At 36.2% G+C, this 23,510-nt stretch overlaps 1 long non-coding RNA gene across 1 annotated transcript; it reads right to left on the reverse strand.

The window, feature by feature from the left end:
* Positions 1-216: 216 nt before the first annotated feature.
* On the reverse strand, positions 217-23,496 carry LOC110905706. The gene is made up of 3 exons (XR_002573357.2): positions 23,379-23,496; positions 22,810-22,863; positions 217-396 (listed from the first exon to the last, which is right to left on the reverse strand). It is a non-coding gene; the product is annotated as an uncharacterized LOC110905706 (long non-coding RNA).
* Positions 23,497-23,510: the final 14 nt, after the last annotated feature.

Raw genomic sequence — 23,510 nt, forward strand, 5'->3', positions numbered from 1 at the left:
GACATTCGCAACCAAGTAGGTTTATACGTAGGACATGGCATACTAAGATTTAAAGTTTAACAACTAAACATAAACTATTTGTAACAAAAGTATTTGAAACACTCTTAATGCACATTCAGAAATATTATTGACATACTATTTTTAATAAAAATTGGGCATGACCCATTCGTAACATGAGCGGTTCCCTGTTTTTAACAATCATCATTTCAAGAAATTCTACGACACGTTCAAAAGATATAACATGTTAAGCTTTAAAGTCTAGCTACTAAACATAAGTTATATACCACAAAAGTATTTTTGACCCATAACATAATTATAAACGTAGCGGAAGCGCATGGTGGACGTGATTCATGTGTGTTCGTTCCAAGTCGCCAAGCCATTATGTTGAGGATTTACCTACATCAAACAACAAATTTGAAGAGTTAAATTCCATTAACTATGTTACATTTAATCTAATAAACCAATTCATCTATTTCGTGTCTTCACATTATTCTTGCACTTACTCCCCGTTGAAACGGGTCAAAACATACTTACCTCAAAGTAGAGATAAAACATACCATTCATTACTTACCCGTTAAAACGGGTCAAAACATACTATCTCATTAGTGAGATAAAACATACATTTATTAACCCGCTAGAAACGGGTAATTAAATTCGTAACATAAACTTCCATTCGGTCCGTTTACCACGAACAAATACATTCCGTTCATCTTTTATACTTACATCAACTCCAATCCGTTTATAACGGTTCAAGTAATTACATTCCTTTCTTACATAACTTTCCAATATACGGTTCATTCGAGATAAACCGATCATATCACAATATCATTCATAAACCTTCATTTCATATTGTTGGTGCATATGTCTGTCGACTTCGTCTTGTATCGAGTCTTGTGATAGATTAAATAGATCAGGGCACGATATACGAGAAAAATGAAAAGCATGTGGGTTGTGGACATTTCGCACAAAATGGGAAGTCCAGTTTGCACGAAATGGTGTTGCCATTTCGTACGAAATGACATTGGCCAATTCGTGTGAACCATTCCATGCAAAATGGCACGCCTATATATAGTTGTCTTGGTGATTTCATTTGTAACGTTCTGATTCCGGTAGCGAAGCTCTGCCGAAGTGTCTCCAACATTGTAAAACGATCTGATATCAATTCAAGAGACAATTTAAGTGAATCTAAGTGTAAATCAGCTGAAATAACTCCGATTCGCCTGTTTCCGCCTTTCGTATTGGACGAGATCTCTTCTGAACGACTCCTTTGGTCATGAAAACGATCCTACAAGTGGTATTAGAGCTCAGGAGAAAGAGTTCTTACCATTTTCAGCTTGATTTCATCAAAAATTCTGATTTCTACTCACTTTCTTCACATTTTTCAAAATTAACAAATATTTTACGGATAAAATGGCTTGATTTTCATATATAACGTGCAAAACACTGTCTTAACAAATCCTTGAAAGAATCAGACCTTAAATCGACCTAAAACTTAATCAATTTTGTCAAAAACTGTCCGATTGTGTGACTTCAGCACCAATTCCCACGATTTGGTCATCAGATCGTTTGAATTTGCTTCCAATTCGCACGAATTGGCTTCCATTTCGCACCAGGTGCTTCCATTTCACTTGAAAGTACCATTTCATTTGAAGCATCATTCCATTTCGCACGAATTGATCAACATTGACCCCAGTTCGTGTGAAATTAGGGTTCATTTCTTTTGAGGAGGTTCATTTCGCTTGAAAGGGCCATTTTATGTGAATCATACATTCCAATTCGCATGAATTGGGTAAAAAGGTTCCAATTCGTTTAAATAGTGACCAGTTCGTCTGAAAGTCCGGGTTTGTGAAATTTTCAAAATCGAATCATGGAAAATGAGTTCTACAACGCCTTTGCTGCCCGGATCACTGTGACTCAGAATACAATGCTAGAAAATGAAACGGGCACCATGCAAAAACCGCCTAAGCTTATGGATATTGAGGAGTATAGTGGACGGGCGGAACGTTTTGAAAATTGGGTTCAAGCATATTACTTAGATGCATGGGAATGTACTGAATATCGATATATTAGACCCGTTAAGGACAACGGAGAGAAGGTTGATATCAAAGATCTAAGTGTTGATGAGAAAAAGAAATACAAAAATCAAAAGATGATGGTTAGTCTCTTGCAGCAAGCTATTAAGGAAGAAATCTTGACTTTACTACAACACAACGGAAGTGCACATTCAATATGGAAAGAACTAAAATCAAAGTTTGTTAGAAGTAAAGAGATGATCAAGAACAAAATGTCACTTTTGAAGAAAGAATTTGATCTATTTTGTGGATTAAAAACTGAAAACACCAAGCAAATTATAGAAAGATATTGCAATTTGTTGATGAACATGAAAAGATTGAACATCAAGAAAGATAATGATGAATTGATTGAAAAGTTGGCGGGGCACATATCTTATGATGTTGAAAAATAAACCTGAATTTGACAATCTAACGTTGAACACGTTTATTGAACAACTCGAAGCTCAAGAGATGGAACAACGAAAGATAGCGAGAATGAAGGACTTTGATGGTGAACAAGACATTGGTCTGTATTACAAAGGAGGTACTAGTAATAAGACCTACATTGCACCAAAAATTGAAACTGCTTTCAATGCAAAAATTTCTTCTGGAGGATCAGATCAAGGATCAAGTAGAAAAACTGGATTCTCTTCATATCCATCATTCGATCCGAATTTTTCAGCAACCAAGAATGGCAAAGTACTACAATGCAACATTGCATTAAATCTTGAGAATGATCAAAATTACTCTGAAGAAGTAGCCAAAAATCATATGTCTTTGTTGGTGACTGTGTTAGAGTCTTATGGGAGTTTAGTTGCAGGAAGGATCGGAAATCCAATGTTGACAAAAGAGGAATACGGTCAGATTGATGCTGAGGAGATGGAGTTGATGGATATAAAGTGGTGTTTGGCTAGTGTGTTGAGAAGAGCTGAAAAATTTAAGCAGATTACTGGAAGAGATGATTTTCGTGATGCAAATGTTTCTACTTTAGGATTTGATAAATCTAAAGTTACTTGTTTTCGTTGCAGGGAAAAAGGGCACTTTAAGCGAGAATGCACAAACCGCGAAGCAAGTGGAGCTCAAAATCCTTTCGGAAACAATGATTATTATCGGAAAGTGATTTATCATCAAGTTGCTCAACAGCCGTATCAACAACAATCAACACAAACTACTCATGCTAGGAAGGAGATTGAAGAATCAAAGAATGCTTATCTAGTTAATCAAGATGATGGAAGATCATCAAAAGGATTTAGTTGGGACAAATATATTTCAGCTGAGAGTAAAGCTTGTCTGACAGATCAAGATGATGAAAGGCTTCCAAAAGATTTCAATTGGCATGATTATGATCCTAACAAAACTTCAGATCATAAAGCCTTTGTTGCTCAAATCGTTGAAGATAATGCTGATGATTATTGGGCAGATAGTATGAAAGAGCACTTAAAATATCTAGCCGAGAGAGATGCTGAAAATGCTCGAGTGGCAAAGAAGAAGGTTAAAAAACAAGATGATCGTGATGATGATAATTCGTATTATGCAGAAAGTATGAAAGAGCATTTAAAATTTCTAGCCGAGAGAAATAAAAATGATGATGAAGAAGTCTGTGTGATAAAGAAGCAAGTCAAAGAAATTCCAGCTTTCAAGATTGAAATAGAAGCTGATGCAGAAAAGGTGTCTGAGAATTGTGAAAACTGTGAGACTATGAAGAAGCAAAACAATGAGTTGATTCACAACATGAACAGACTGAAAGAATCATACGATGTCTTAAACAAAGCCATGAATCAATATAACGAGTCAAGCAGTGAACAAGCAACAACTATGAAGACACTCAATGGAGCATACATGTCAAAGCAGAAAATCGTCAATTTTACATTGAGATGTGTGCTGAGCTTAAACAAAAGTTGGAAACTCAGAGAATAGAAACTGAGAGAGTAAACCGGTTATTGAAAAGTTACTCATGTTCTTCTTATGTGATTGACAAGATTTATCCTACAGTGGAAGGCATGAAAGCATTTGAAGAAGAACCATTTGAAGTGAAGAATTCCCAAACAAAAGAGGATACTGAAGTAAAGGATTCTGGTAAGAAACAAAGTGTCAGTTATAACAAGTGTCCACCTCCGCTTGAAAATGGATATTCTCCATGAAATCCTAATTCAGAAAGATTCAAAAAGGCAACCAACTTACAGTGGGAATCTGAGCCTGTAGATAACTTGCCAGACAACATTGATGTCACTTTTACATCATCCGGCACTGATCATGAGTCCGAGTTAATAAAGAAAGTGGTTGATCAGGTGTTGGAAAAAGATGAAACGGAGGAGTCAAAGTCAGTGTCAAAGTCTGAGTTCGACACTTCAAGACCAACAGTTAAAAAGGACAAACGGGTTTATAATATCTGTTATCACAAAATAATTTGAATGACGAAACATTCAAAGTAGCATATACTTTGAATGATTCTGATAAATTATATTTTGATGAAGAATTTCCAATAAGAGGTGTTAAACTGAAATGATTAACAAGGTTTTCAAACTAACAGAAATTAATATTTCTAAAATAAAAAATGTAATTCTTACTGAAAAACCTAAAAAGTACACCTCAAGAGTTCAACAAAAGTTAAACAAGAAAAAAGGTTACAGTTCTGGTTCTGGTTTTCAAAAGAAATCAAACCATAACGGTAATTTCAAAAAGAAAGGTCTAGGTTTTATTCCACCAGAAAATTATAAAAATGAGAAAACTTATTAACCAAAAAACTGTATTTGTTTCAGGGACATCATCAGAAGAAGAAAAAGAAAATTTGTTCAGGAAGCAGACAAACAAAGAATTCCTTGCGAAGAAGCAAGAAGGAATGAGGAAGGAAGTTGCTCAGAAGAAGAAGGAGACAAGAACTTGTTTTCAATGCAAAATAGTTGGTCATATTGCCAGGAATTGTCCAAAGGCAATCCAAACAAAACAGGGGGTCTCTGAAAAAATAAAAGAAAAGATGGTTGATATTGAGCCACCAACCAAACAATTTAAAGTTTTCAAAAATTCAAAATTTGAGGTTGGTGAATGTTCAAAGAGTGTTTTTACAGAAGAAAAGTGAAGATTAACAACCAAAAGTGGGTTGTTAAGAAATCAGATGATAGTTCTGGCAATGAATCTGACTCGTCAAAGTCAGAGGAGCCCCGTTGAGCTAAAAGAAGAAAAATCACTTCCGCCATTGGATGATGCAAATTTTCCACCATTGCGGGCTGAAAATTTAAAATAAAAAATTGGAAAAGTTGAAATTTCAAATCAATTCTTTTCTGAAAAGAAAGAATTTGATGTTGAAAAAGCCTTTAACCCCAAAGTTCAAAATATTTTTGGAAAAATGATTGACGGGAAGGTCAAAGGGGTAAAGGAATTTTATGAAAAGGAAACGAGTAAACCAGATGAAGATGGTTCACCCCAGGTTAGTAACTGGGATAGAACCTATCATGACTAAAAATCTGGACTTGCCGGAGCTCCCAAGTTGGTAATCGTGGAGTAGGAATCGGCATCATTCTTGAAAATGTTTGTTTGAAAAACTTACAAGTGGTTAATCAAGGTCATTAAGTTGAACTTGATTTAACTTTCATTCAAGTGGTGAAAGAAAAGTGAACCTACAAGTAGCTAAAAATGAACAAAATGATGAATTTAGTCCCCTAACTTACAAGTGGTTTGTGAATTTCAACAAAACTAATTTTCCGGAAAAACCATTTTGATTAAAACAAACTTAAGTGTTTTGAAATCATAATGGAAAAATAGTTTGTTGTCATGGGGAGTTCTGATTGTTTATGCCAAGTGAATGGAGAATTGAAGCAATTCACACTGGTTTGTCAAATTTTCTTTAAATGGCTTTGAATTTTAGGGGAGTAAGAAATTTCAGAAAATCCAAAAACATTAGAAAATTTGAAAAATCCAAAAACATGATAAAATCTAAAATCCAAAAACATTGAAAAATAAAAAACGAGTATTGTTGTGAAAAAAAAGAAATGATAGTACATCAGTGGACTATCACAGCACGCTAAAGAATTGGAAAGTCAAATGTGATAAACGATCTCACTGAGGATGTGCCAGTAGGTTTTTATACGTTCAGTAGATTCTTTTCTAGATATAAACATAAATATCATAACTTATTTATCTCGTGGGTGTTGGTGCATGCGTCTGTCAACTTCGTCTTGTATCGAGTCTTGCATTGTTCATGGCACGAAGATCGAGAAATCATGAAAAATGTTAATTTCGCTTGAAGAGCTAATTTCGCATGAAAAGTCAACTAGTAATTCCGCACGGAATTACTTAATATCGTGTGAACTTGTAATTTCGCGTGTAATGTATTTTCGTGTGAGTAGTGTTCATGCGAAATTAGGTCAACTATAAATAGGTGTGATTTCGTTTCAGTTGGTACGAAATTAGCTTGGTGTTTTCCGATGGCAAAGCTCTGTCGAAGTGTCGTCTTGCTGTAAAATTGTTCTAGATCAATATAAACGACAATTAAAGTGAACATCTTGCTGAATTCAACTCATTATGTCTGTTTCCGCCTTTCATTCTGAGTAGAATGCCTCTGATCGACTCATTTCGGGTCCGACAACGTTCCTACAAGTGGTATCAGAGCTCAGGAGGAGGAGTTCTTCAGATTTCAGCTTGATTTCATCTCTTTTTCTTACTTCTACATCTTCTTTTATCAATTGAACAAGTTTGGACGGTTAAAATGATCTGAATTTCACATATAACATGCAAAACAGTGTTTTAACAAAGCCTTGAGAGAATTGGACCATAATTCAATCAAAATCTGACAAAATTTGTAATTTCGTTTGAAAATATGTTTGAAATGATGACATCAACATACTAATTCCGCACGAAATTATAGTTCTTGGATTAATTTCGTTTGAAATTGCATTTAATTCCGCACGAGATACTAATTTTATTTGAGTAATCTCGTGTCAAACCTAATTTCGTTTGAAACTGAGAGTAATTTCACACGATATTACATATTTCGTTTGAAAAGTTTAATCCCGTTTGAAATTTCCTGTGCAGGTAATTTCGCTTGGACAGGTAATCTCGTTTGAAGACTTAATTTTGTTTAAAAGTGTTGTTTGTTGGAAAACGTGTTACCGAATCATGGAAGAGGAATTCTACAACGCGTTTGCTTCATCCCCAACTACTCCGGCTGCTATTGCTCAAAGCATGAACATGGAGAACGAAACCGGAACTTTGCAAAAGCCCCCGAAGCTTATGGGAATCGAGGAATATTATGGATGGAAAGATCGATTCGAAAACTGGGTGCAAGCTAATCATTTGAGATCTTGGGAATGCATTGAGAAGAAGTATGTTAGACCGCGTACAGATTTGGGTGTTACAAAAGCAATTTCTGAACTGAATGACAAAGAGAGAGAGACATGTATAAAGCAGAAAAGTTGATGATCAGTCTTCTACAGTAAGCTGTAAAGGAAGACATTTTTATCTTGCTTCAACATGATAACACTGCCCTTTCAATCTAGGATGCATTGAAGGTTAAATTCGAGGGTAGTGAGAAAATGATTAAGAGCAAGAAAGCATTGCTAAAGAAAGAATTCGATTTGTTATCAAGCTTGGCGGGAGAAACATCAAAGAAATTGATTGAAAGATATTGCCACTTAGTTCGATCTATGTCTTTGTTGGGAATAGAGAAAAGTCAAGATGAATGGGTCGACAAATTAGCTGATGCTTTACCTCAAAAAGAGTGGGGTACATTTTTGATGATCTTGAAGGACACCAGGGAATATGATAATTTGACAATCTCACAGTTCATTGAAAAGATTGAAAGTTAAGATCTTGAACAGCAAAAGATTGCGAGGATGAATAATCCAAGTGGTCAACAAGATGTTAAAATGTATTACAAAGGTGGTATTCAAGATGTTGAAATGAGTCCTAAAATCCAAACTGCTTTTAGTGCTGGAAATTCATCTGATTCAGACAATCAAAGTCCAAACAGCAGGAGTGGAATTTCTTCATATTCAAGTGTGAATCCGAAGAGTTCAACTACAAGCTTTCAACATCAAAGTTCAAAAACTGGAAATGGTTGTGTGATACAGTGCAACATTGCATTAAATCTTCCGAATGGTCAAAGCTTTTCCGAAGAAGTTGCTAAAGATCACATGGAGTTACTTGCTACCGTGCTACAATCTTATGAAGGATTGGTTGCTGGACGAATCGGAAATCCTATGCTGACAAAAGAAGATTACGATCAGATCGATGCTGAAGAGATGGAGCTCATGGACACCAAATGGTGTTTAGCAAGTGTTCTGAGAAGAGCTGAAAAGTTCAAAATGATTACTGGAGGAAATGATTTTCTAGATGCTCATGTATCTACTTTGGGTTTTGATAAATCTAAAGTAACTTGTTTTCGTTGCAGGGAAAAGGGTCATTTCAAAAGAGAATGCAAGAATCAAGAAGGAAATGGAGCAAAGAATCCGTTTGGAAAAGATGATTACTATCGAAAAGCCATATATCAACAAGTTGGACATCAACCACAACAACAAAAAGAGCCACAAACTGCACATTCTAGAATGATTCAAGATGCAAATAAGAAAGCTTATTATGGTATCATTGATCAAGATGATGAAAAGGTGGCAAAAGGCTTCAGCTGGGACAAATACATTCCACCTGATTCAAAAATTGTTGCTCTCATTGCTAAAGTCATTCAAGAATCTGATATGTTTTCAGAATGGATGAAAGTGTTTGCTGATAATGCGAAGAATCAAGATGAAGAGTCTGTGACTTCAGATGGAAGTTCAGATAGAACAACAATTGTTGATCAATCATTATTTGATTCAAGTTCTTCAGATGATAGTTCAGAAAAGATGATAGAGTTTGATCAAACACCAACTGATGACAGTGGTGATGATGAGGAAGAAAAACATATTAATATTGCAAAAACTCAGTTATCTCCTGAAAGTTTTCAATTTTATTTTGCAGATCATTTGGAGAAGCTGAAGGTGAGACGAGCAGAAAAAGAAGAAATGTGAAAACGTTGATCAAGAAAGAAATTCTGAACATAGTGACAAAGTTCAATTTGCTGAAGAAGTGTTTCAAGTGATAAAAAAAGGTGTTTGAAGCAAATGAAAAAGTTGTTGAAGTTGAGAAAATTGTTGAAGTCAAAAAGATCATTGAAGTAGAAAAGATTGTGGAAGTCATTAAGCCTTGCTTAAAGTGTTCAGAATATTGCAAGCAGTGTGCAGAAAAAAGATGAAAAACTAAGTGAGAAAGACAAGATGATTGAAAAGTTACTGTTTGATCTCAATTACGTGAAGGAATCATACGATGTATTGAACAGAACGGTAACTGGTTTGCGAAAGACTAATTCTAAACGAGAAGATGCACTGACAATGCTGAATGCTGTGATGATGTCGAAGCAGAAAGCTATCAATTTTTATATTGAAGAAAGTGCAAAATGGAAGCAAGAGTTGGAAATTGAAAAGATAGAAAATGAGAGAATCAGACGATTATTACAGAGTTATTCTAGTTTTGATTATCTTATTGACCGAATTTATCCAACTGTTGCAGGTATGGAAGAATTTAAAGATGAAAAGCCAAAGAAAAAAGATACTGGTAAGAAACAGAGTGTTAGCTATAACAAGTGTCCGCCTCCAATCTGGGAAGGATATTCTCCCAGAAAACCAAATGTGGAGCAAGTCAATAAGGCTGTCAATATGAAGTTAAAATACGAAACAACTGATGAATTACCAGAAAACATTGACGTCACGTTCACTTCGTCTGACACTGATCATGAGTCTGAGTTAATAAAAAAGGTGGTCGATTAGGTGTTGGATACAGATGAGGAGTCGGAGTCAAATTCTGAATCTGAAAATCCGGGATCATCATCAGTTGACAGTCCAAAGTCTTCGGTTAAACGTGTTTATAGTAAAGAATTTTTGTTATCAAAAGGGACTTTGGATGACGAAACATTCGAAGTTGCATATACTTTGAATGATTTTGACAAATTATATTCTGACAAAGAGTTTCCAATAAGAAGTGTTAAAACTGATTTGATAAAAAAGGTTTTCAAACTAACAGAAATTAATATTTCTGAAATAAAATATTTAAATCTTTCTGCAAAACGTAAAAAATACACTTCAAGAGTTCAACAGCGATTAAACAAGAAAAAAGGTTACTGTTCTAGTTCTGGTTTTCAAAAGAAACCAAACCATAACAGTAATTTCAAAAAGAAAGGTTTAGGTTTTATTCCACCTGAAAATTATAAAAATGATAAAATTTCTAAAACAAACACAAAATTTGTTTCAGGAGGAAGTGCTGAAGAAGAACAGAAGAAACCTTTCTAGAGACAATCAAACCAAGAGTTTCTTGCTGAGAAGAAGAGAATGGGGACTGGAGTTTTTCATAGAAAGGATACTATAAACATGTTTTAAATGCAATGAAGCTGGTCACATTGCATGGAATTGTCCGTTGGATACAAAGAAAAAACAGGGAATCTCTGAAAAATTTAAAGGAATAGTTGTTGAGAAAAATGAACCACCAACTGAAAAATTTAAAATTTTTTAGAATTCAACTTATGAAGTTGGTGAGTGCTCAAGGAAGAATTTTTACAAAAAAAGAGCCAAAGACAACCAAATGTGGGTTGTTAAGAAGTTTTCTGAGAAAATCGGTGATGAATCTGATTCCACAAAGTCAGATGAGCCACAGGTTAAGGTAAAAGAGGAAAACTCAGTACCTCCAGTGGATGATGCGAATTTTCCACCATTGAAGGCTGAGAATTTTAAATCAAAGGTTGGTAAGGTTGAGATCTCAAATCAATTCTATTCTGAGAAGAAAGAATTTGATGTTGAGAAAGCGTTCAATGGAAACGTGAAAAAGATTTTTGGAAAAATGATTGAGGGTAAAGTTCAAGGGGTTAAAGATTTTTATGCGACAAAGAAGGCAACTTATAACCCGACTGAATCAGAGTTAAGATCACTCAAGGTTGGTCGGGCTTGGGTGGACATTTTCTTTACTTGAAAAATCTGACTTGCCGGAGCTCCCAAGTTGGTAATCGCGGAGCATGAATCAGCATCATTCTTTGTAACAGGTTTGATTGTGCATACTTACAAGTGGTAAATCAGGGACATTAAGTTGTACTTGATTTTCTTACAAGTGGTACAGAGGTTTGTTCTGTCTTAGTGATTAATCAAGGTCATTAATTTGAACTTGATGTAATCTTCATACAAGTGGTTGAAAACAAGGTGATGAATTGATCCCCGAACCTACATGTGGTTTTTAACAAAACTTATTTTCCGGAAAAATCATTTTGATTAAAACAAACTTAAGTGTTTTGAAATCGTAATGGGAAAATAGTTTGTTGTAAGGGGGAGTTCTGATTGTTTATGCCAAGTGGATGGCGAAATGAAGCGATTCACAACAGTTGTCACTTAATTTGTACAGTTTTGTTTTCAAATTTCTTTAAAGATTTAATTACTGTTTTCGTCCCTGTGGTTTGTCAAAAGTCACTATTTCAGTCCATTAGTTTAAAAATTGCAATTCCAATCCTTGTGGTTTCACTTTAGTAACCATTTCAGTCCATGTGGTTTCACTTTCGTAACCATTTCAATCCATTTATTCCGTAAGTACAGGGACTGAAATGGTTACGAGGTGGACTAAAATGGTTACGAAAGTGAAACCACAGGGACTGAAATCGCAATTTTTAAACTAATGGACTGAAATAGTGATTTTTGAGAAACCACAGGGACGAAAACAGTAATTAACTCTTCTTTAAATGTGTTTGCATTTTAGGGGGAGTAAAAATTTTTCAGAAAATCCAAAAACATTAGAAATTTTGAAAAAGCCAAAAACATGATAACATTAAAAAAAGAGTTTTGTTGTTTAAAAGAAGAAATGATAGTACATCAGTGGACTATCACAACACGCTAAAGATTTGGAAAGATAAATGTGATAAGCAATCTCACTGCGGATGTGCCAGTAGGTTTTTGTACATTTAGTAGATTGTTTTCGAGATATAAATCTGAGATACTAGGTCTTTATACTTAGTGATATTTGGGGTATTATCCCGAGACTTCTGATTTTGCGGAAGCAATGGCCTAGTCCCCGTATAATACTTTGCATTTGCTTGAAATATAGTATTACCCTCAGTACAAAAAATGATGAAACATTGAAAAAAGCTAATCATGTGCTGTTGAAGAAAAGATTCTCTAAAGGGAACACACCAAAAGTCGAGCCGTCATCTCTTTGCTGAACGGAAGTTCTGACCTGAGCTCACACGGTTTTGCATTTAACCCTTTTACAGATATCATCTAGGTATACTCACCTGTAAGACTGAATATTAGGATCTGGATGCGGGAGTATATTCAAGTGGTGGGACACGCGAATAAGTTTAAGTCATTAAAACACTAATATCGTATCTCGAAACAATTGAACTTTCTGTGAAAATTTAAGTGGATCAATATACTGACAATCTAAGTGAATTGTTTAGAACTTAAAATGAAATGAAGCTTAACGGTGTTAGTGATTTGTCTCATAAACTGATATGATCCTCTTACACAAACTCACAAAAATATTGTCTGTAAATATTTCTTTACTGCACTTTATATAAAAAATCCCAAAAAGATTTTAAGTGTGTTTTAGCATAAATTTTTGAAAAAAAAATCCAAAAAGATTTTCGACAACTGGTGTTGAAAAGCTGATTTTCAAAATTCCAAATGCTGAACATGATGATCATTTTGAAGGGGAGTCTGTTAAATATAAAAATGTTTGAATTTTTTTTTCCTGCAAGTGGTCATCAGAAGGTTTAAAATGAAAAATCATTCGGGATTGATTTGAAAGGGAGTTTGAACGTATAAATTTGTCAAATGTTAAATTTGTAAAGTTTATTGTGTGGTAGAGGATGTGCAGGATTGCCAAGTTCCAATACCTGAGAAGAGTGTGAGCCAGGTTTAAATCCTGATCCTGTGAAAGCCAGGCTGCGATCCCAGCTTATCGATAGGGGAAGTCTGTAGATGAAAAGAGCCAAGTTACGATTCTGAAGATAAAGTTCACGCAAGCTGATGATGCTGATGAACTTAAGGAATCAAGAGATCTGATCAAGAGAATCGGAGAGACGAAAGAGCCAAGTTCAGATCCTGGTAAAGTTTTGTTCGATGGAGTATGTTAGTGCTGAAGAAAAGAGAGCAGACAAACTGATAAAGATTGAAGGTGGCAAAGACTCGACACAATAGACTCGTCAACATTCGAGGGGGAGTCTGTTGGTGCATGCGTCTGTCGACTTCGTCTTGTATCGAGTCTTGCATTGTTCATGGCACGAAGATCGAGAAATCATGCAAAATGTTAATTTCGCTTGAAGAGCTAATTTCGCATGAAAAGTCAACTAGTAATTCCGCACGAAATTAGTTAATATCGTGTGAACTTGTAATTTCACGTGTAATGTATTTTCGTGTGAGTAGTGTTCATGCGGAATTAGGTCAACTATAAATAGGTGTGATTTCGTTTCAGTTGGTACGAAATTAGCTTGGTGTTTTCCGACGACGAAGCTCTGTCGAAGTGTCATCTTGCTGTAAAATTGTTCCAGATCAATATAAACGACAATTAAAGTGAATATCTTGCTGAATTCAACTCATTATGTCTGTTTCCGCCTTTCATTCTGAGTAGAACGCCTCTGATCGAATCATTTCGGGTCCGACAACGTTCCTACAGTGGGGAACTGTTAGGATTGAACCCTACTAGAGGAACAGATAATGAAAGCCAAAACCGGATCACAACAGTGCACTCACAATAAGCAACTGTTTACTATAAGCTTTCCCCTTGACTGTGGCTCCAACAGCTGATATACTCCAATGTACTGATTTTATCAACATCTGCTGACCTACAACTGCTGTTCTATTCAAGGACTGATGAAGACTAAAAGCCCTGCTGTTCAATCTGCTGCCCTGAGTCAAGCACTGCTGATCATGACAAGTACTGCTGGGTTCACAGCAGTGGAATGATGCAGCATCAGTGTTATACATCTTCTGTAATATTATGCAATATCAGTAGTTAGCAAAGCAGTAGTTGTATAGATCAGTAGATATAGTACTCTGTACTGTTACATTTGATCATTTTGAGTGAGTTCTTCTCCTCAATTCAATCCTTTCATCTTGTACAACCAACCTTGGGGTATGAGGCTGAGGGGGAGTTTAGTTATGTAAGCATGCTTGTAATCTTTTGATTTTCATTGTAATCATTCAACTTATTGAGAAAGCAATTGTTTATCAAACTATTCTCTTCTTTGATTTGTGTTTAACAAAGTTTGTATTCATTTCCGCTGCACTTTACACTGTTTCATATTCTCTGAATGTTCAAATTATACAAACAAACACAACCATGACAGCCTCCGATCCTAACAATTGGTATCAGAGCCTGGACAGTCAAATTCGATCTAACAATCAATTTGACATAACAGTTCAGCTCAAAAATTTATTGATACTAAGGTTGATTGCATTTTGTTGAAAAACAGAGCAAAAGAAATCATGTTCAAAATGATAAATTTGAGACTCTGTAAAACAACCAAGATGTCATAAGATTCACAAATCTCATACAACTAGTGATGTCATGAACAAATCACTCATAGTCCCCAGATCTGGTAACTATGATATGATTATATTCATTCAAAAATTGATTTCAACCATTGTTCTGGAATTTGTGATGATTTCATCATGTTTTATACTAAAGAATGTACCTCGGATTAGCGAAACCTATGTTCATATAAACATTAGTGTTTGTTAACTTAGAAAGAGGGATATAAAGCTTTAGTCATGAAATCTTATGTCTTAAAAAGCAGGTTGAGAATCCTCAGAAGGACCAAATCAACTCTGTCAAAACACATGAAGAAAATCTGGGGTCAAACCAGTCCAAATCATATGTAATGTGAGAATTGGTAATAAAACATGTACAAATGTGGCCAGATCTCTCAAAACATTGCTGAAAATGATTTTGGATTGAGGATTCTTTCATAAAAACCTCCCAGTAAGTAATTTATTACTTATGAATGGGATGGGTAAAAAGGGAAGAAGAAAATGAACAAAACTCAAAAGTGTGCTTATCTCAAAGCTTTTAAAACCAAAAGAAAAGGAGTATAAGCATAAAACACTTATGAGGTCAAAGTTAGGTAAACAGTGGTCATCATGCAACTGCGTGCTTTCACCAAATACAGGAATCGTTCAGGTAACAATGGCATCTCCAGTGATTGACCTTAAAAGAAGAATTTACAATCAATTGTGAAGAAAATGACCCTAAACAATGGTCAAAATAACTTGAGAATGATATGATCATGTTCTTACTTGAAAAGTTGTCCGATCCTTTTGATGTTGGTTTTCAAAACATCCTTTAACTATTTCTTAAGGTGTTTTTCTCAAATAAAACCGGATATATTACTTCATTTTTTTCAAATAATATATTTTGTACTTTTACTCATTTTTTATAGTAAAAGGTTTCTCACCGGTCAGGATGTAATTTCCTTATTTTTGTGTGAAGTTGTTATCCGTAAAATTAGATCAAAAGGAAATGGTACATTTGTCAAGGTCATATCAAACTCAAGGTTATTTATCACATATCAATGATTGATTGCAAATTGATTTTGAACTACTGAGATACTCATGTTCTAATTCAAATAATTAAGACACAAATTGAGTAGCCCTAGTAGAAATGTCTTCATCATTTGGGGTGCTGAACCACTGTCAGGAATAATGAACATGTGGCAAAGCCTTGAACAAAGATTTCTAAGATAACTGCTGACAATTTTAAACTTGAGAATTTACATCCAAAATGTAAATTGTTGAGTATATCATTTCTGCAGAATAAGAGATGTTGAACATAAAGTTGTGTTTACACAAAACCAATACCCACATCTAAACAAGCAGATGCTAAATTGTTTGTCAAAAGTCAAAACACTGCTGCACAAACAGTTGTTATATTAAGGATCTTCATGACTGCTTTTAACCACTGTTGTACCTTAAATGCTGTTGTGCCTAAACTTCTGCTCTCTAAAGTCTGTCCACTGCTGAAAGTCAACCCCTGCTCCTTAAAATCTTGAAAAACACTGATGTTCAAAATCATTGTTCTATCCACTGATACACTATCTACTGATAGTAAAAATCATCCACTGCCTCATTTTGTTACCGTTGTAACTACTGATGCTTAATCCATCAGTGGCTGTCAAAACAACTATCCTCCATTATTTACCATCTCATCAGGGGTTGGCACGTGGACAGTTTTTAGCCGTCAGATCATTATAACCGCTGCCACGTCAGCATTCATTTTTTCCCTAAAATAAAACCCTGATTAAACCCAAACAGGGGCTCACACTGTCGAATTGAATTCCAAAATTCTCTTTTCAAAGCAGTTTCCCACTCTTCTTCGCAAAACTTTCTTCGATCTTCTTCATCAAAAAATGACGAAACCAAAATCGAACTCAAAATCAAAACCATCTTCTTCCTCAACCCCAACAGACGCCACTCAAATGGCTGTTGAACCGAGCGAAATACCATTCAAAGCTCCTCACAACTATGTGGGTATACTCACAAAACCCACAACCGACAACACCTTCAATTCCATCATAGACATCATATCTGCATCAAAGTATAAAACTTTGTTAACAGCAGATGCTCCCATCTACCAGGAAACCCAGAGAGAGTTCTGGAAAAATGCCACTCTTGAGAAACAAGATGATGTCATCAAAGCCATAAACTCCTCAATAAAGGGTAAAGCCATCCAAATCATTCCACAATCTATTTCAGAAGTCTTCAAACTCGACGATCAGAAAGGTAAAATTTCTTTCTTAAAAACCGAGTTGAAAAATGATTTTCTGAACAGGGGATATGCAGAACAACCTAAAACGGATACCTTACAAAAAGGTTATTTTCCTTCTGCACCCAGATTTTTATTTCACACACTTTTGATGTGTGCTTCAAATAAAATAACATCTTTCAATGAAATACCATTAAAAATTCAATGTCTGGGATATGCTATTTTAAATAATAAAGATTACAATTACTCCCAGGAAATTTTTAATGATATGGTAAAGAATGTTGACAGCAAAGCATTTCTGCTCTTTCCACGATTTCTGAGTTATTATCTTGAACAAAAATTTGAAAAGAAAGATGCAGATTTGCTCAAAGAAGGTTCTCCTTTTCAAATAAACGGCTTAACACCTGAGACTTTCTCAAGGATGTTAGCCCCTGTAAAAACAAAAGCAGGGGTACCTGAGCAGAATTTAGCAGATGAAACTGCTCCTCAGGTACCTGCTGCTGAGCCCACTACTCCAGGTGATCAAAGCAGCACACCCACTATTTTGAAACCCACACCTGCCACCACTAAAAAGACCAAAAAGAAAACATCCAGAAAGCCCACCAAACCCAAACCAAAGGCACCTCTGGAAGATGAGATCCCAGAGTCAATGCCAGTGACAGCACAAAAGTCACCAATAACCACTGCTGCTACTTCCTCACAGCAGATGGAAGAAAGATCTCAACCCTTGCCTCAAACTCCTCCTGCATCCTCACAAAAGGATCAGGTTGTAAGCACAGGGACCCCACAATATGAAGCTCTGGACCCACTCGGATCCATCTTCCACAGTCCTAATCCCAAGGACATGTCTCTTTCTACACCTTCACCCTCACCCTCCATATTACCACAATCCATGATACCTTTGTTGCATACAGTTGGTACTACTCAGACACAAACCAGTTCCTCTCAAACACCTATCACTGAGAGTATACTCCCACAAGTGACTGGGTCTGATGTTGATATCTCTGTTATCCCAGCAACAACTGAGGTGGTTACACTGCAGGAATTACAAGTAATTCCTGTCAGTAGTTCAAGTGGAGCAGCCACTACAAATGTTGAACCCACTTGTTTGCATTTGGACAGTGGTTACATACATAAGACTCCCTTGAAGGCAATTTCTTCGATAGCACCACTAAGAACCACCAGTGAGATTGTTTTAACTACTGGCAACATCAAAAGGTTATCAAGTGCTGAAGAAAGAAGTCCCCATGACCAAGAACAAGGGGCATCAATGGCTGATTTTTAGGACTTTGTTCCTAAGTCATACATTGGTAAAACCACTGCTGGTGGGGATTCAGATGATCCTGTTAATTCAGGTGATGATTCAAAATATCAGGAATTGACGGGCAGGGTCAAAAACCTTGAAACCTCTGTTGCTGAAATAAAAGATATGGTGCAGCAGCTGTTAAAAGCTCAGAAAGCCCAATCCACTGCTCCTCCTGCTCAAGCATCTGCTCAACAAGCGCCTGCTGCAAATGAGTTATGGAACCTATTCCAACCATTGCTGGAAAGACAAAAACAGATGGCAGATCAGCAGCATGCTATACATGTTAAAAAGCTGACAAATATGGTGGAATCAAGATTCAAAGATACTCAGGCGGATATTAAAGCTATAAAGGCTCACATTCAAAGTGCCTCTGGAAAGGTCCCCTCCACTGTTCTTTTCATGAATGAACCCTTTCCAGATAATGCCAAAAAGGGGGAGAAGATCTAGTGGAAGAAAAAGGGAATTGATGATGGTATGTATGTTGAGCCAGAAAATAGTCAAGCCAAAACTGTAGTATCAACACACACCACATCACCACACACCACCACAACTACTGCTCCACCACCATCTGTGTCTACAGCATCAAAACCACCATCACCATCAAAAACAGCCAACCCATCATCACCTCCTGCCAAAAAGCAGAAGACGGCAGATGTTATAACATCTGTTGTAATGGCAACAGTGGTTGAAACACCAGTTGTTTCAACAGCTGTTAGTCAGCCACTCATCACCACTCAAACTACTGCCATCACAACCCCTGCTCAAAAGCAGAAGACATCTGCTGATACATCAGTACTTGTAATGACAACAGCAGTTGAGACACCAGTTGTTTCAACAGCTGTTTGTCAACCATCCACCACTGCTCTCACCTTTCCTACATCACAACCAAAGCTCTTCAACAGAAAAAGAAAGCCAATCTCTACCGATGAGGGCATACATGATCCTAATGCTGCAAAATATCCACTGGAACTTGAAGCTATCAAAAATGAGATGATTTCAAAAAGAAGATTCTCCTCACTCATAGGCTACATGGCACCAAAGGATATGGATGATTACCTCAAGATCAAGGCAAGGCAAGCTAAAATAAGAGCTAAAGTTGAAAGTGAAAGTGAAGGTTTAAGTGACGAAGGCATTGCTAAAAGACTGGAGTTCTTCCTCACAAAAGTAAAGCAGATAGAAGAGTTTGCACAAGAACTAAACAAAGAAAAGGCTGATCAATGAAAAAAGTTAAGAAAACAATACCTAGCCTACATCATGAAAGAGAAATTCTATCATGCTGAAGAAAACCAGTTCAAAGAATGGCCAATAGTTGCTTTAAGGCATGGGGCATAAAGGATTGAAAAAATCAAGAATGATCCTACAAAGAAGAAGAATGCTCCAAACTGGAGCAAATACAAAAAGCTCATTGCTGACCTAACTGCTGAGTATAAAGGAAAGAAAAAGGAGCTGGTGGATGCAAAAATGGATACTGCTGAAGCCATATCAAAATGGTCAAAGCAGCAGACTGATGAAGCCTATGAAAGGCTAAAGAAAAGAAAGATAACTCTTTCAGCCGCTTCAAAGAAACGTGAACAAATGATGAAGCTTGAACAGCAGATAGAAAACCTCAGAACGCTGTTCAAATCAGCAGACAGTCCTATTCTTGTGTCAAGCCAGGAAGAAGGTAAACAACTGTCTGAAGAAGAGGTCAAAGAAAAGGAAGCTGAATACTTTAATGATACCATCATGAAAATGGGTCTAAAAGAAGAATCTTCAACAAAGCTTCAGAACCTTTTTAAGAAGGTATTAACCAAACCTGCATCACCAAAAACTTCGACAGGCATGACAGACTTTGATAGGCAAGAGCTGATCGAAAAAGAGACTGCAGAAGACATAGCTGCAGCTAACAAAGTCATTGAGATGGCCTTCAAAAGAATGTCTGAAAGTCTGCAAGTTTTCAAAAGGCCAACATCTACAAACTCATCGAAGAATAAATCTCTCCCAAGAAACCCATTTGGTTTAAAAATACTAGTGTGGATATTTGATCAAAAGACCCACGTATTGACTCTGGTCAGAACCAATGGTGAAGTGAAGTACATATCAAGGAGAGAAGCACTAGGCCTTAGTGTTGAAGATTTGCAGGATCTCCTTGAACTTACACTGTGTAGGGATGAAGATGACCTGAGTTCCAAGGAATTTGAAGCTGAATTTAAAAGACAAGCTAAGGAACTCTTGATGAGAAATAAAGGTCCAGAATAATGAAGGGTTTTGGCATTATCTGTTCCAGGGGGGAGATTGTTGGGATTGAACCCTACCAGAGGAACAGATAATGAAAGCCAAAACCGGATCACAACAGTGGACTCACAATAAGCAACTGTTTACTATAAGCTTTCCCCTAGACTGTGGCTCCAACAGCTGATATACTCCAATGTACTGATTTTATCAACATCTGCTGACCTGCAACTGCTGTTCTATTCAAGGACTGATGAAGACTAAAAGCCCTGCTGTTCAATCTGCTGCCCTGAGTCAAGCACTGCTGATCATGACAAGTACTGCTGGGTTCACATCAGTGGAATGATGCAGCAACAGTGTTATTCATCTTCTGTAATATTATGAAATATCAGTAGTTAGCAAAGCAGTAGTTGTATAGATCAGTAGATAGAGTTTGTTAGGTTGTTAGATGTTACTTTCATGGTGACGTCAGCTGAGATGCTTCAGTGGTTTGGATTGTCTATAAATGTAACAGTACTCTGTACTGTTACATTTGATCGTTTTAAGTGAGTTCTTCTCCTCAATTCAATCCTTTCATCTTGTACAACCAACCTTGGGGTATCAGGATGAGGGGGAGTTTAGTTATGTAAGCATGCTTGTAATCTTTTGATTTTCATTGTAATCATTCAACTTATTGAGAAAGCAATTGTTTATCAAACTATTCTCTTCTTTGATTTGTGTTTAACAAAGTTTGTATTCATTTCCGCTGCACTTTACACTGTTTCATATTCTCTGAATGTTCAAATTATACAAACAAACACAACCATGACAACCTCCGATCCTAACAGGAACATCTCTCGGATATATAGGTAACCCCTGAAGACTGAATATAGAAGTCTGGATACGGGAGTATATTCTGAGGTGGGACACGCGAATAAGTTTAAGTCCTTAAAACACTAATTCTCGTATCTCAAAACAGTTGAACTTTGTGTGAAAATTTAAGTGGATCAGTATACTGACAATCTAAGTGAATCGTTTAGAACTTAAAATGTTTAAAGCTTAACGGTGTTAGTGATTTGTCTCATAAACTGATATGATCCTCTTACTCAAACTCACAAAAAGATTGTCTGTAAATATTTCTTTACTGCTTTCCATCAAAAACAAAAATCCAAAAAGATTGTGTTTTTAGTATAAAATTTTGAAAATTCAAAAAGATTTTATTTCATCTTATTTTTGACAACTGATGTTGAAAAGCTGATTTTCAAAGTTCCAAGTGCTAAACATGATAAATAGGGTTGGGAGAGTTTGTTCAGAAAGAAGAAAAAAAATTGCTCTTACAAGTGGTCATCCGAGATTATAAATGTTAAATCATTTTGGATGATATCTACAAGTGATGATTTGAAGTTGTTTTTACAAGTGATCAGCAGAACTTAAAAATTGTTAAACAAAATCTTACTTTGAGGTAGAGTTTGTGCAGGCAGAAGCAGCCAGGTTATGACTCCTGAAAGATATGCGAAAGCCAGGTTCCGATTCCTGTGGACTTTCAGCATGAGGGTAAAGCCAGGTTCTAGATTCTATAGCTACAGAGAACCAGGAAATGTTTGTGAATTCCAGACTTCGATCCCAGCTTATCGAAAGGGGGAGTCTGAAGATGCAAGAGCCAGTTTCCGATCCTGGAACTGTGTTCAAGATAGAAGTTGTTAATGCTGAAAAAGGATAGAACCAGATACAAATTATGGATCAACATTCAAGGGAGAGTTTGAATGTTAAAGAGCCAGGTTGAGATTTTGGAAGAGAGAGAGAGAGAGAGAAGAAGAGAAAGAGATAGAGGATGCTTACAATGGAGAATTCTTTGGAGAGAGCATGAAGACTGATAAAGACTGAAGGGTTGACATACTAAAGACTCGACACTGAAGACTTCGTCAACATCTAAGGGGGAGTCTGTTGGTGCATATGTCTGTCGACTTCGTCTTGTATCGAGTTTTGTGATAGATTAGATAGATCAGGGTATGATATACGAGAAAAATGAAAAGCATGTGGGTTGTGGCCATTTCGCACGAAATGGGAAATCCAGTTTGCACGAAATGGTGTTGCCATTTCGTACGAAATGACATTGGCCAATTCATGTGAACCATTCCATGCGAAATGGCACGCCTATATATAGTTGTCTTGGTGATTTCATTTGTAACGTTCTGATTCCGGTAGCGAAGCTCTGCCGAAGTGTCTCCAACATTGTAAAATGATCTGATATCAATTCAAGAGACAGTTTAAGTGAATCTAAGTGAAATCAGCTGAAATAACTCTGATTCGTCTGTTTCCGCCTTTCGTATTGGACGAGATCTCTTCTGAACGACTCGTTTGGTCGTGAAAACGATCCTACACATATGACCCGTTTGTGACGGGTCATGCTATCTACAACATAACTACTACGGACTGCCACAATTATAATTTTGGTACAAAAACGACAAGTTACAAAATAAAGTTTGTATGCATAAAACAACATACCTCGATCTTGTGCGTTTTCCATTTTCCTAGCACTTGCGCTTTCTTCCTTCACGCCTACATTAACATATTCATTCCATCGTTTAGTTCATCCAAATATCTTTTCATTATTTTCATAGTTTAGCATATAGCAACAATATCATAATTTCTTCCGAATTTCACAAATACGTTCTTTTAGGCATTTCATCGAGCACTTGGCGGGCTTTGCATTTGTAGGACACTATATACAAGCTTTCTAAGTACAAATCCTACTAGTTTACTTCATATTCCGTCAATGATCAACCAAGTTCATATCATTCTTTTATCCTACATCAATTTGCCCAAGATTCAAGTATTACAACATCATCATATTCCAAAATTACACATGATCACTTCTAATTTTCATCATCCTACATCTCTAATATTTCACATCAAATGGGTTCATGCAACAAGTCTTTCAAATAATCAAATTCACACATAAATCTTATCCTATAGTGCACTCCTTACATCTAATCACACGTATTTTAACATAAACACATGATTGGGTTGAAACCCACTTCCTATTATTCATCAAATCAAGAAATTTGACTTACCACTTCAATAAGTAGGTTTAGATGATCGAAATCTTGAGCTCATGCAGTTTATTTTCTTTGAAATTCTTTCTAATTTGGCTGAATTCAAGAACTAGGGTTGAACCCTTTCTCCCCTGTTCTTGTTCAATCTCA

The sequence above is a fragment of the Helianthus annuus genome, chromosome 7 (genome assembly GCF_002127325.2).
Source record: "Helianthus annuus cultivar XRQ/B chromosome 7, HanXRQr2.0-SUNRISE, whole genome shotgun sequence".
Classification (NCBI taxonomy): Eukaryota; Viridiplantae; Streptophyta; class Magnoliopsida; order Asterales; family Asteraceae; genus Helianthus; species Helianthus annuus.